Source organism: Topomyia yanbarensis, chromosome 2 (genome assembly GCF_030247195.1).
Source record: "Topomyia yanbarensis strain Yona2022 chromosome 2, ASM3024719v1, whole genome shotgun sequence".
In the NCBI taxonomy this organism is placed as follows: Eukaryota; Metazoa; Arthropoda; class Insecta; order Diptera; family Culicidae; genus Topomyia; species Topomyia yanbarensis.
In genome coordinates, this window is record NC_080671.1 from 467,965,728 (window position 1) to 467,980,284 (window position 14,557).

A 14,557-nucleotide genomic window follows, 5' to 3' on the forward strand; every position below is an offset into this window, starting at 1 on the left:
CGAACGTTCCGTGTATTCCAATCACAGGATGAATCGAATACACAACGTAGGCCCTGGCCACCAGACGAAACATTGTTTCTCTGATGATCTGTCCGTTAATCCGTCGATGGATCGGTGCCAATAATCGCGTTTTTCAGCTTTCGATCCGACGTTCAAAAGTCACTTTCGCGTATAATTCTAAGCAATCTCTGCCCATTACGAAGTAGGAGACTACCAAGACCAGGAACCACTTACTTCGGTTCTGTAATAGCATCCTTCAAGGGGCACTCTCAGGCCTTTACGAGGAAGCTTAGTAGAGGAAACTGATTTTCCTCTTTCGGAAAATTATAGGCACATTAGAAGATGTTCCCACAATGGGACGGTCAGACTCTCGCTCTTTAGTGTACAAGGAAACGTAGAAATTAGTTGTTGTCGGTAGCGTAGCGCTCTTTTGCATTATCGGAGCGTTCCTTAAAAGAATGCTTCATTTTGTCCCCACATAATTTACATGCGGGATATGTCGTGAGATCATGCGGAGTCTCTCTACAGTAGGAAAACTTTTCATGATTCTCTCCACATTTTCCACAGCGTGCCTTGTTTCTACAATACGTCACTGTAGGCCCAATTGTTTGCAAAGACGGCAGTTCATGCCTTGAGGCACAAAAAGACGAACAGGTAGACTAGCCCCGTCCAAAAGATCAGATCAGATCCAAAAGTTTGGAAGAGCAGATTCAGCGAAAGGTTCGAAATAAGGCTAATAGAAAATAAATTGTTTTCATATACTCCTTCATTTTTCCTGAACGCAATTGCTTGCGAGCCAGAATTTTCCATGGCCGAAGCAAAGGATTCTTGAAGGAGAGAATCCCACACTTCGCAATTAAGGCCCCCGTTGGAGACTACTCCATCAATCTCTACTTCCCGGGCGGGTACATAGACAAGATCAAGGATGCAAAATGCCAACCTTTTCTACGGCTGTTATATTTTTACCTACATTCTCTTTTCTTCTTCGACGCTGCTTCTGTTCGCTACTGCAGAACGCTCAGCGCTGTACGGCAGCCTGTGTGCAAAGCAGTAACATGAGAAAAAATACCGCCCCTAGTACAGCCACCAGACGCGAGCGTCTTTCCTTGCATTACACTTTTTAATATTTTTAATCTATTTAATATTTTTAACCACAAACAACGACAATGAATACGGTTCATTTACGCCAGGACCGGCATCAACGCTTTCGTGTGCGGTCCTCTCTCTTTGAATGGGTAGAGAAGAGTGTACAAAGGCCAAACTTTACAGCGCCACACTCTCACCGAGCAGTCCGAGTACAGCAGCAAAACAAAAATGTATTTTACTGCTGTACGGAAAAGTGCACTTGCTACCGTTCTGGTAGCAGCAGTGATGCGTCGCTGTAGCGGGATGTCCGGCTTGTGCAAATGTAAATATACCGGAAAAATATGTAGTTTATCGGTACCGTTCGCATCCATGGAGAAGATACTTCTTCGTACACGGCCAAGCGGTATTTAGTTAAATCTCGCATATATCAATGATGCTAAATGGCTTATCTGTTCCCTCATTCAAGTTTGTTATGAACATATACCTAATTAGTTACTGATAATTTTTGCATATATCATGCAACTATCAGTTGGAAAATTGGATTTTCGATAAAAATACACTGAAAAAATAAATTCAGTTTGCACAAGGAAAAGTCTTTTTCAAAATACTTTTTTCCTTAAAAGTAGCCAACTTGAATTTTTGATGTAGGTATGGAACACAAATACGTATCTTGAAACAAAATTTCATCCTAATCAAAGATGGGTTTTTTTGTAAATCGACTTTAAATTTTTAAAATCGACTTTTTTCAGTGTAGGAATTGATGAAGAATTTTTTCAATATTTTTATTCAAAAATTTAACTAATTTTGTGAAAATCACAATTTTTTGTAGGATTAGTCATTTTTAGACTATAGCCGTATGAAAAAAAATGGTAAAAAATGTTTGACCATTTTCAAAAGACAGTCTAGATCATTTTTGAAAAACAAAGTATGCAAAGTGACTTTTACCTCGCAGCCAACATCGTTATCACATATCAGTAGTTTCGGCAATAACATCGTACCTCATCGGTTTATACCTCGAAACCAACACCGTAAGACTACCTCGTTCTCTACCAATTACCATGAACTTTGACTTGTCAGAGTTTATAGTCAGTCAGATTCTCCCAGCCTCTCTTTTAAAAAGGAAAAAATTCCTCTTCTACTATTCTGCGATCAATGCCAACGACGTCAAGGTTGCTCAAGAAACAAAGAAGCATGTAAGATTTCGTGATGATGATTTCGTTTCTTTGCATATCAGATCTCCGTATCGCACCTTCTTTCGAGGATCAAAATGTGCTATTCTTTCAATCAAATTAACTTGCCCTTGACACCAAGCATTGAAGTTTTCGCTTGTCAAAGAAAACCACCTTTTGCATTGCTTCCTTCTAAATTTCCCTTTGAGTTACGCTGAAAGCTTTGTGATATCACGAAATTCCTAACCGCACCGCAGCTAATTATAGGTGACTTCAACTCCCGCGGTGTGCCATGGGGTAGCCTTTAAAATAATAATCGATCTACCCTACTACATAATCTTTGTGTCATAACCTTCAATATGACCATCTTGTATACGGGCTAAACTATACGATTCCCTATAACACCAACGCGCCCAAGCACATTAAATTGGTCCCTTTGCTTGACCTCAATCAACATTTAGTATGACCTCACACAAAATATTGATTAGAAGAGTCACGTGTCCACTATATTCGAAACCATCGAATCAAAACAAGAGCTTCCTCCGGAGGAAGCGTTGGTTGGCTTCATTCTCGAAATCGCGATTCAATCTCAGATGAAACACTTGCGGACGATATCTAACTCGTGGTGAGACGAGTACTTAGAGGTATACGCGGAAATGTCCAACGCATAGGAAATCGTTTCTAGAAAAATTGATGAAAGCTGAAGAACGCGGTTACAAGAGAAACATCGCAGAGTATTTTTGGAGCACAGCCAGACGTATGCGTCAACGAACTAACAAAAGCGTGAAATATTCGAACTGCTGGATATTCGACTTTGTAAAAGAAGGCTTGTCTTGGATCTGTATTGACTCAGAAGTCCTACTGCGTAGCGTCTCTTCACAAACGCGAACCAAACACCGTCTGGAGTCCTCACTTGCACTCTTGCTATGCAATAACAAAGCCCCGGGGCCAGACGGTATCGAATTCAACTTGTTCTGAAATCTGTTTGATTCTGCAAAAAAGCGTTTGTGAAGTTAACCAACAAGTTGCTTGATATTGTTCCTCAAGATTGGAGGTAAGTACAGGTCTGCGCCATTCCAAAACCAAGTTCTCCGATCACAACTCGAATCGGTCGATTGCAATAGGAAAGTGTTCGAGAAAATGATTCTAAAATTCAATTAGAATGCTTCAACCATAGGGTCTTATGATTAAACTAAATAGTTCTGTCATATTTTGGCTGTTTTCGTATAGCTTTCAAATGGTTTACAATATCACCTTGATGTCAAAGAGAAAGTTACATAAAAAGGGGAAGGGCCTTTTGAAAAACTTACTGTTGTTGATGGAAAAACGCGAATAACTTCTGAAAAGGTCGTAATAAAACAAAAGAATTGTGTTGCTAAAACAAAATTTGAAATATCTCGAGAACTACTGCATTTCAGAATTTTTTTTATTATTCGCATTTTGATTTAAAATAGCGTTTAGAATCATATTCAAACAGAAAATTGTATTTTTGATTGCAAATGAATTATAAAAATATGTCAAAAGTTGTTGTTAGGAAAACTTTTTTGTTGGAAGCTTCTCCATGATCCAATTACACTGAACAATTTTCTTTTACGTCTTTTAAACATTTAATTTTTGACATTTTATGATGGGGTAACGCGAGTAACTTTTAAAAAGGGCATAATCACACGAATTAACTGTTTTTATTAGAACAAAATTCCAAATATCTCGAAAACTATCGCATTTTGGAAGATGTTTGCTAAATGCATTTCGATTTAAAATTATACGTAGAATTATATTCTGGAATAAAATTACAGTTTTGTATGTCAATTAGTGTGAAATTTAAAAACATATATAAATTTATTGTTAGAAAGACTTTTTTACTGATAAGTTCTCCATCGTACAATCACATTCAAAATGTTTCTTTTCTCTTTAAGTTTTTCTTGACAAAATATAAAAAATAGAAAAAAATGGTTTCTTGCAATTTAAATTTTTAACGCAATTTTTTTGTTTTTGCACATAAATATGTATTCCTTGAAGTTCGGTTTCAGAAAGTTTGGCTGTATAAAATACAGTAATCGAAGAAAAAAATGAAATTAATGCGCGTAGAAATTTTTAAATACTTTTGAAAAATTGCTCTTGCATCAAAATATTGCAATTGTCAGAGAAAATCATGGAAATTCATAAACCGAACACAACTTCAAAGTTTCGTTCGAATCGACGATGGTCTTATTTTGTGGTCGGCCGACTTCTCATGGAATCCCTCTCTTATTATGAACTATACTTCAATTACTCTGATGGCACCCAGAACTGACCCTAGGACTGGTACAGTTCCAAAAAGCACCTTAAAATGCCATTTCTGAGCATGTATATTGGTAGGCTTCAGATTAATCAGCGATTGAACAGATTTATAGTTCAACGGAGAGCATCAGAAACTTGATCCAGGATGTCATAATTTATTGCCATATTTGAAAAAAAAACCCTTGGCAAGTCACTGCTTTAGGTCAGCATCTAAGTAATTCACATAACCAACTTTAAATGATATATGTCTATTTATAATGACTATACACGAATACCATGAGCTGAATTCAAATTCACTATCGTTAAACTAGGTGGATGTGGTCGTAAAAGGAAGTTTAATTCCTTTTGCCCGGTAACTCCGGCCACGTATACGATTTCAATAAAGAAGACACCAAAAATAGGAACCCGTGCGAGTCGGATGACGTTAGTAGCAAGTCGTTTTATTCAAAAACTTTACATTGAAGCTCGGTTGACTTGGAAAAAGGGAAAGGGTTGTGATGAAATCCATTTCAATATCCTCACATTTCAGAATTTAAGAAGTCTTGTGTTCTGTAAAACATACATGAGTCTACATATTTAAGCATGTAACAGTAACACTAAATATTCAGTGATTTTGTAAAGCACTACTAATGCTCTAAAAAGAAATCATAGAAAACAAATTCACACCATTTCACAAAGCCATATTTCTCGTGTCATTATCACTCCAAACGAGTCATAGTCATAAAAATGAATATTTACCACAGCATGGCTGCTTGTGTCACTGACGCTGATTCCAATAAATCTGCAATCGGTTCGCACGGACCAGCTGAGCTTGCATCCGAAACGACCCATTACAGGACGGTGTTTGGTGTTCGTCCGATCATCAATCATCACCGCAATCCATCCTACCGGGCCAGCGATTCCAACGATCTTTAAAAATTCTATTTATAGTCAAGAGATGAGTGGATTCATATTTATCATACATCTTGGGACGAAATGCTTTCTCTTTGTGTAGAGGCACTGTCTCGTAAAATCGTATTAACTATGTTAAAATATGACATCACGATCTCTTGTTCCTGACCGAATTAATAACGATAAAAGTTAACCGTATTACGCATCATAATGGAATCTTTTTCAGATTGGTTTTGTCATTGTCACTTCATGAATCTGTTTCAAAGTATGACGTAAATGCGTCTCCTACCCAGGTAACCTTGACGAATGGATACTCATGCAAATCAGCTAATGCCATTACAAACAACATCACTGAGAACATCAAACTGTCTTTCAAAGCAACTGCAAATTGTAACTTACATTCATACACAATTCGAATATTTATTTATATTTATAAAACGATAGACTTCTTATTAAATGTGAGAAGCATTTACTTCTTGTGATTTAGTTCGAAACAGCTTTTCAAGTAGTGACTAAAATTTCATGAAATCTCCGTTCAAAAAATCCGAAGCAAACATTCACTATGTAGTCGTCAGATATCACCAAGGTTGCGAATCGGTTAGCAGCGCAAACAGATGGCATCGAAGATCGAAGTATGACGATTGGAGGCCCTTCATCATTGCTGCCTGTTCCCAGCATCTAGACGATCCATAGATACAACCACCGAAAATCAACAGTGCCCAATCGGACAGCCCGCTTTGATCAACCAACGATCGGCATCGCAGCCAACATATGTTTTGCAATCATTTTGTAGAAGTCTCTGGGTCATGTAAAATATCGCACTCTTCGCGTTTCATATTTTTTTATACTATACGTAAGAACGCTTCAGATCTTTTAAAAAAGTGCATCATTTTGCTTGCCAATGTATTATAAAACATTCATTGGCGTATCATGCAAAGCGAACATCAGGTAGATGACATTTGATATTATCTTTTGAGGTTCTTGATCAGGATCTGAAGCGGAAGTTCTAGCCGAGATAGCGAAATTTTCTTCATCGGTGCTACTCCAGATTTGGATGCTAGGAATTGTACACGAACCTGTTCTGAAGAATCAATACATCATGCATACGTACACGCCCCGTACGCTGATTCCGACGGTCACAGAATGATGGACTTTGGTAGAAGTTCATCATGACTGACACGAAAGTTGGCAAATGTGTAAAGTGGTGCGAATAGTTTCTCCCAAGAAATTCCGGCGCTTCGTCATCCCATAAACTTGAACGTGGAAGCACCTATAAGCGTTGCAGATGATAATTGGCAAGGTTAACCCCAAAGAAGGCGAGTAACTGCGATATCGCTGAAATTATTAAACGCATCGTTGGCGTCCCTTTGTATTGGTCTATTTCGGAGCTAAAGTGGAGGTTGTTAGATTCTCGAATCGCCGACTGCGTACCAATTCGATCGGATGGCAGTCCTGAAAGAACCGGTAGTTGGTTTAATGTCCACTTGCCCTCTTTGGCCAGAAGTTCGATTAGATCCAACCTCAAATGGATGGAGATGGATGGACTCGACTCAGTCAACAAAGTCGTCAACATAAAAACGTTTACGAAGAGCAGTGTTCCCGATGGTCAGAACAAACACCGTATTTTTGTTGCAGACTTAGCAGCTAAAATACTATAATTTATTTAATTCATTAGTTTTAGTTAAAGGTAAGTATATAATTATTTAGTTTACATTTTCAGTGTCTTTCCTAACCTTTCAGGTTCCCGGTTCACCACGAAAGAAAGAATCGAATACAGCCTATATGGTCAACGGTAAGTATAGGTTAGGTTTTAGTCTTTAATAATATATCTAGGTAAGTATTAGTATTAGTTTTAGTATCGTACCTTAATTCCCCACTTTCCACTTACTACGTGGATAATAGGGCTACGTAAATAGGAAAATAAGTATAATTCAAATTAGGCTAATCAATATTTCAAAGGCAAATCTTCCACTTCCACTATATATGAATAATTCTAATTGTGCTGACTAATCGTGTTATGTTGATGTAATCGCCCCAACTGTCAAGTCGTTCGATTTGCTCGGTCGTGACGTTTCGCAAGCGAGGGATGGTCAATTGGTCACCAGTTACTTGCCGCGACAAGGGGTATCGCCAACATCCCCCGACCCGTGAACCATTGCCACTTCCGGAGCAACTTCCTCCGGCTGATGACTACCACTTACAACATCAAGAACCGCCAGTTTTACTGCCGGCCTGGCGAACACCCCTCTGGCTGTCTGCACTGTGGCACGCCTGACCTGCCTGGATTTGTCAGGAAAGGTCTCCAGGATGCGTCCACGTTTCCAGCGGTTCCTAGCATGTTCGTCCATTATGATGACTAGGTCGCCAGGTTCCAGGGGCTTAACTGCATCGAACCATTTTGTCCACTTGGTTAGCATTGGGAGGTATTCCCGAATCCACCTTCGCCAGAACTGATCTAAAATTTCTTTGGCCACATTCCAACTGGCTCGGAGAACACATCGGCCATCTGGATCATCCGCTATTAGCTGTTTTATTCCATTTAAACCGTACAGTAAAAAATTATTCGGAGTTAGTGCCTCTTGATCTGCAGCTTCCAAGGGAACATAAGTCAATGGACGGCAGTTGACGATCCCTTCCGCTTCCAACAAAGGCGACGCGTCGGTACGTTCAACCTGTTCACTGAACAGGTAGGAACAATCAGACGACCCAAAACCAGTTTTGCGTTAACATTACAGCAGTAGCACGTAAACTATTTTTAATGAAAGTAATAATCTCCGAACCTTGAAGTTCGATAATTTAATCTGAACGATAAATCAACCTAGTGTCTCTAGCAGTACTTTCCTATGACCGGTTCTACCAGAAACATGCACGCATCTCGTACTCTCATCGCATGCTCTAGAGGGAACAGTTGCATGAGTGTCGGCTGGAATAGCAGCGTGAGTGTCATGGGCGAGGCTCTTTCTATTCTCTTTTGCTCCGGTTCAAATCAAATATTGAACCAGCGTGCATTGCTGCGTTGTACATGTGGGCGTTGGAGCTGTGTGCAAAACGAGAGCGCTTTATAATTTTCGAATACCTTGCGCCGTACGTTCATAGCTATTGGTCGAACGCTTTTTTGTCTTGGGTAGCCTAATAAGATGTTGCTGCCCCTGGGACATACTAGTTACAAGCACGTATGTATTTGGTTGGTTCAACTATAATAATGAACCGTCAACTTTTGCGTCAAAGAAATCGTTTGATCTTTGTATTCATATGCTAAAAATATATCTACTGAATGTGTAAAACATACAAACTCAAATCAGAGGTTGTTCTAATCATGATCGCTCGGATCTTAAATGCCTGTTTGCTACGATAATTTGCGAGGAAAATACAACATTCAAATTTCTATCAAATTTGAAGGAATTAAGGTATTTTCTTAAACCGGTTGACAAATGTTTCAATCTATCTTGAACAGAAGGACGAATAATTCTCGGTGTATAGAAAATAAGATTCTAAGTTTTAATCTCTTTATCCCACCGGAAGTCGCGCAAACGGTTCACTGAACGAGCAGCCGCAGCTGCTCTAAGATGATTTCGTTAGATTTTCAGAGCAGCGTGCACTCAGTGCACTAGCGCAACTGTCGGAAGGTTATACATGGTTGTATTGCTTATGTTTCTGTTAAGAAATCTTTTTCAATTCTAATTAAGTGGCAAACTTCTCGGATATGTTATATATTTGTTGTTCTTTTTCTACGGTAAATTAAGCATTCTACAAGAAGTTTGTTGGACAATTCACTGGTGGGATTTGACAACAAATTTGTTTTGGTCAGCTCCAGCGAAATTTTCTGTCAAAGAACATTTTTCATTGATCCTATTCGTTAGATGTTGGATGAAATCGACGACGAAAGAATCAGCTGAACAGAATTGTGACGTTTTCAGGGTCTTGGTGGTATATTGAACAGGTTGACGGTGGAACCACGCGTCGCCTCTGGCTTCCAACATTATTTTCTTCGAGACCTCGTCACTCGGATGATGTAGATTATCGGAGATGGCTTGCATTGCTTTTTTGACGGACCTCACTATTCGCTCCCTCGGCCCGCCCATGTGAGAAGCTGCGGGAACGTTAAAATACGACTGAGTTCGAGCGTTGGTGAACGTGGCTGCACATGTTACGTTTATCTCGGTAATCTTCCTCATCTCTTCTGCTAACTGACGACTTGCTCCCACAAAGTTGGTAACGTTGTCCGTGAATACTTCGAGTGGAGCCCCACGCCGGCTGAAAAATCTACGGAAAGCCATCACACAAGACTTCGTAGACAAACTGTGTGCCAGCTCCAAATGAACTGCTCGTACCGTAAGGCAGGTGAATAAGCATATCCACCGTACGATATTGCGACCAACTTTCACTTCAAAGGGGCTCATATAATCCACGCCAGTAAATGGGCGAATGAATGGCGTCAATCGGACCTTCGGAAGTGATCCCATCAAGAGCTTTAATCTTACAGTACTGAAAGCTCCTGCATACACTACGTTCTACCATTCGCATCATCGCAATGTAGAACTTCTGCTTTAACTCGTTGCATACTGTTTCACTATTGGCATGAAGGAACCACTGGTGGAAACTAAGCACGACGAGGTAAGTGATTCTATGGCTTCTTGGCAACACGACTGGGTGCTTGGCATCGTAGGAAATATCTGGCGCGTTTTCAATTCTACCACCAACTCGTAAAACTCCCCTCTCATCCACGAATGGAGACAGCATACGAAGTGAACTACCTTTGGAAACGCTACGTCCATCAACCAACAGAGATAGTTCCTCCGGGTACGCTTGTGCCTGTGCTTGACGCCACAACATCCCTTCTACCTCTAAGTAATCGATCTGATTTAGAACTGCAAGAGGCGTATTCGCACGTGGTCTGTGTTTCCATACATTAATAACACGATGAACATACGCCATTGCGCGTAGCAGTCGGTTCTAATTGGAAAAACTGTACTCGAATTTCTTCGTTTTCTGCATTTACCGCTGCAATATCTCCTAGCCGCTCTGTAGGCCATTGACTGTCTGGATCTAGCAGGAATGGCGAGCTTTGGTACCAACGACAAGTTGGGTTGAACGATGGTCCGGAGCTCCATTTTGTGGCATCATCTGCTACGTTTTCTCGAGACGGTACGTAGCGCCACTCATTTACAATGGTGAGCGATAGAATTTCGCCAACCCGAAAGGAGACCAACTGATGGTAACGGCGGCTATCGGAGCGGAGCCAGGCAAGAACTGTAGCCGAGTCTGTCCACCGGAAGCACCTTTGAATGCTAATAGTAAGAACTGAACAGATGTTATGTAATAACCGGGACCCCATCATAGCCGCTTGTAGCTCCAAACGGGATTGATTGCGTTCGAAGTGGAGCAACTTTAGTTTTCGCCGCTATCAATAAACACCAGCTCTCCTTCCTAACTGTTAGGCCGATGACAAGCTAAAGCGGAAAGCGAAGCGTTTGCGGATGCGTCTGAGCACTTTACATAGTGTTTTGTCGCGTTCGCCCCGCTTTTACTATGACAGTATTACGCGTTCTACATGCACACACGAAAGAGATAGGTCAAACACATTCGCTTCACTTACCGCTACCGCATCGCAAATCGCGTAATCCTTAAGTAGGCCACACACGCACAGGCTGCCACGCTAGCGTCCGTGAATACATGAACCTGAACATCAGTAATTTGCTGTGGCGAGAAATTCCGGAAGAAACAGCGAGGAACTTTCATTTCACTAATCTTCCTGTACAGTTCAATCCACCTCATCCAAAGTTCGTGTAACTGCTTTGCGATCGGCTCGTCCCAGTCCGTACCAGTACGTCAAATTTCCTGCATAAGAATCTTCCCTTGTACAACGAAATGCGCGACGAATCCCAAGGGGTTGTATAATCTCATTACAGCACGTAACACTTGCCGCTTTGTAGGAGTTTCATGGTCAAGATCGATAACTTCCTCCAAATCAGTCTGATCGAATGTAAAATGGACTTCTGACGTAACCCATATCACACCTAGACCGCGTTCGAATGTTCCGTCCTTACCGAGATGCAACGATTTACTTATTGCTGGTTCCACTTCTCCAAGTTGGTCGAGCACCCTTTGTTCGTTGAACAGTATTTTGCCAAACTGGAATCCCGCTGCTGCGTGAATAGCTTGCACGTCCTTAACAAGTTCTACGGCCTCGTTTACCGAATCAACACTATCCAGGAAGTCATCAACGTAGTGGTTCTTTGTTATCGCTTCCACTGCCCTTGGGTAACGACCTGCGTAATCGAGAGTATTCCAATTTATAACAAATTGCGCCGTACATGGAGAACTCGTAGCACCAAACATCGCCACGTTGATCACGTAAACTTCTATGGTTTCCTCTGGACTGCTTCTCCATAGAAAACATTGTGACCATCTATCTTCATCTCGGATGAGAATTCGCAAAAACATTTCCCGTATATCGGAACACACCGCGACTTTGCCTTGTCTGAACCGCAGCAAGACCCCTACCAGTGACACAAGCAGATCGGGTCCTTTCAGCAGCAGATCGTTGAAGCAAATTCCACCCTTTCCGAACTTTTTCGATACTACTGTTACCACAATTTTTTTAAAATATTCGGTTGCGTGATTGGTTTCAGAAACCTTTAACTCATTTCAAATTCAAACTCAAAGCATTGTCACGTAGCAAGCAGAACACCTCCCGAGAGCAATAACTTCAGCTGTTTTCCATCGATTGCCATCAATATTTGTTACATTCGAAAAGTAACGTTAGGGTAGGTAAGCCAGTTATGACAACAGTACATGTTATGGCTACACTTACCTTCATTAGTATATTCCTTTAGAAAAGATTTCCGAATGATACTAAAAAAAATAATAAATATAAATTCAGAAAAATCTGATGTTAAGTATGACCCAAATAATAAACTGAATTTCAACGTACCTAGGATATTACCATATCGGGCTCACCTATCTTATATTTTGTAAACAAATTTGCTATTTACGCTTATATTTCGGGCGTTTTTCGCACCCTGGATCAGTCAAAATTCAGCAGAAATATTTAGGTTACCGTGACGATAAATGACGACTTGAAGCTGTGCACAAAAAAGATTCATCGCATACGTTCAGCGGCCTACTATGTTGATGGTAAACAATTTTGCAAAACTGTTTATTTCATTTAACGATCCGAACGGTCGATCCTAGGGAAATAACCATTTTGGAGGGGCAGCGCCTCGATTACACCAAGTCAACTACCTAATTCCGCCTTGACCTTTACAGACAAAAATGACATTTCCCCAGGAATCCAAAACATTTTTCGAGATTAATCATCACATTTTTGAACATTCATGTGTGTTTTCGTAGCAATCAACAATATTATTTAGACCTCGAATATTAACAAACACCAGCTTGGCCGCGATTGGTATTATAATAGTAAAAGATGAAGTAAACAACTAGTGCCAACGAATGCAGACGAGTGATGCTGTAAATATTTATATTTTTACCGTAGAAATTTCGGTTTATTTTCTCTTACAACCACCTAACTCTGCAGATTGGCGTATGCGCTGTGAATGAGAATGATATCTAGGTCTGATTTTGCAACAAAATGCATTTGAACAATGTCTAGCATCTAGCAAGGTCGAATGAAAGGATTTTTTTTATTTAATGTGGAATGTGATGTTTATTTATAAACTTACTGCACGTTTTGTTTCTCGTATTTTTTTCTTTTTTGGATAGGATTCAAAGTTTGCGCAGACAAGATAGCAGCTGTTCAGGGACTTAAAAAATTACCACATTAAGTTTAAAGTCACCCGATGCGGGGACCGTCACGTCAGGGTTTACTGTTCCCAGCCCAAACATGAATAATGAGGCATCCTCCTTATCATTACTATACTTAGGTAAATGACGATGTTTTGTACAGGTTAGTGGCATTTGAATAAATTTAATTATATGTCAGCAAGACATGGCATAGAACCTAAGACCATTCAACATGCTTTTTGCACCTGTTCCGAACTTGTCACTCCTCGCTCCGCCATGACGTAAATTGTTGGGATTAAAGTACCATACAACATATAGCATGGGAAACAACGAAAAAGTGTCACGAGGCATCTGAACAGATTTTGTAACCTTACCCGACACACACCTGATCTAATACCTAACGAACAAATGGAAATTGCGATATTATTTTCACAATTTTCTGTGAATGTAGGTATCCTTAACCTTTAGCGCAGTGATGTTGCGGTAAACGACAACGACGACGGATCACACGCCAGCGACACTCTTGTTTAGTCGTTTATTGTATCTGGCGTCGTGAAAACTGAGCGTACAGAAAAAAAAAGCTAAAAGGGAAAAATATTTCGTTTTATAATTAGCATCACTTACGGGAGAACGGATGAGAAAGGCAGAATGAAATTCTGCTGCCAGCGAGCTGAAGAAAAAGATCACTGCCACTCGCCTAGACGAGATTTTTTTTCTGTTGCTGCTGTGTGATCTTCAACTCTCGCTCCGTCTTTAATTTTTTTTTTTTTCACATTTGTGTGCACAGCTAGTGCTCTTTTTACTCCTTTTTTGTAACTTTCTCGATAAGGTCACAACTGAAGGAATTTATTCCAAACAATCACAGCTTCTCACAGATAACACAACAAACAACTTCCAACACAGTAGATCACATAACGAGCTCACACTTTACGGAGGATCCGGGAACGATTTCCACCAGCATTTTCCTGTTTGCACATGCCTATACTGAGCGGAAATATCACACAAAAACGTCTCGACTGATCGCGAACTTTTCGTATTCTTTAATTTTCCTTGGAACGCAGCACGAGCTGGCACGAAAAGCGAATCTTCATTCTTTCTATTTTGTGATGAGCAATCTGACAGCAGCAACGTTTTTTTATTATCGATTATGACACTTCAACTTTCAACGCCGGGTGCTTGTTGGTCGACATTCAGGTCAGGTTACACTGGAAACGCACAGTGGAGAAATCGGTTTAAATTTGTGATAATAAATTTATATTATGCGATGATAAAAGTCGTTGGATACAAAATAGACGTGAAACTGAAAGCGTGACAATAGTGAAATTCCCCAATCGACCGACTAAATTGGGTGCTTCGAAGTCAACCGATTAATTAGCCAATTACGT

General features: G+C 40.2%; 1 protein-coding gene across 3 annotated transcripts in view; it reads right to left on the minus strand.

Annotated features, from left to right (window-relative positions):
* LOC131686161 (rho guanine nucleotide exchange factor 7) overlaps positions 1–14,295 on the minus strand; it is a 107,648-nt gene extending 93,353 nt beyond the window's left edge. For 2 of the 3 annotated variants that reach the window (XM_058970359.1, XM_058970357.1), the window contains exon 1: positions 13,797–14,295. The gene's annotated coding sequence lies outside the window, so the exon portion shown is untranslated. The remainder of the gene's footprint in view (positions 1–13,796) is intronic. The other variant, XM_058970360.1, reaches the window with a different exon arrangement.
* Positions 14,296–14,557: the final 262 nt, after the last annotated feature.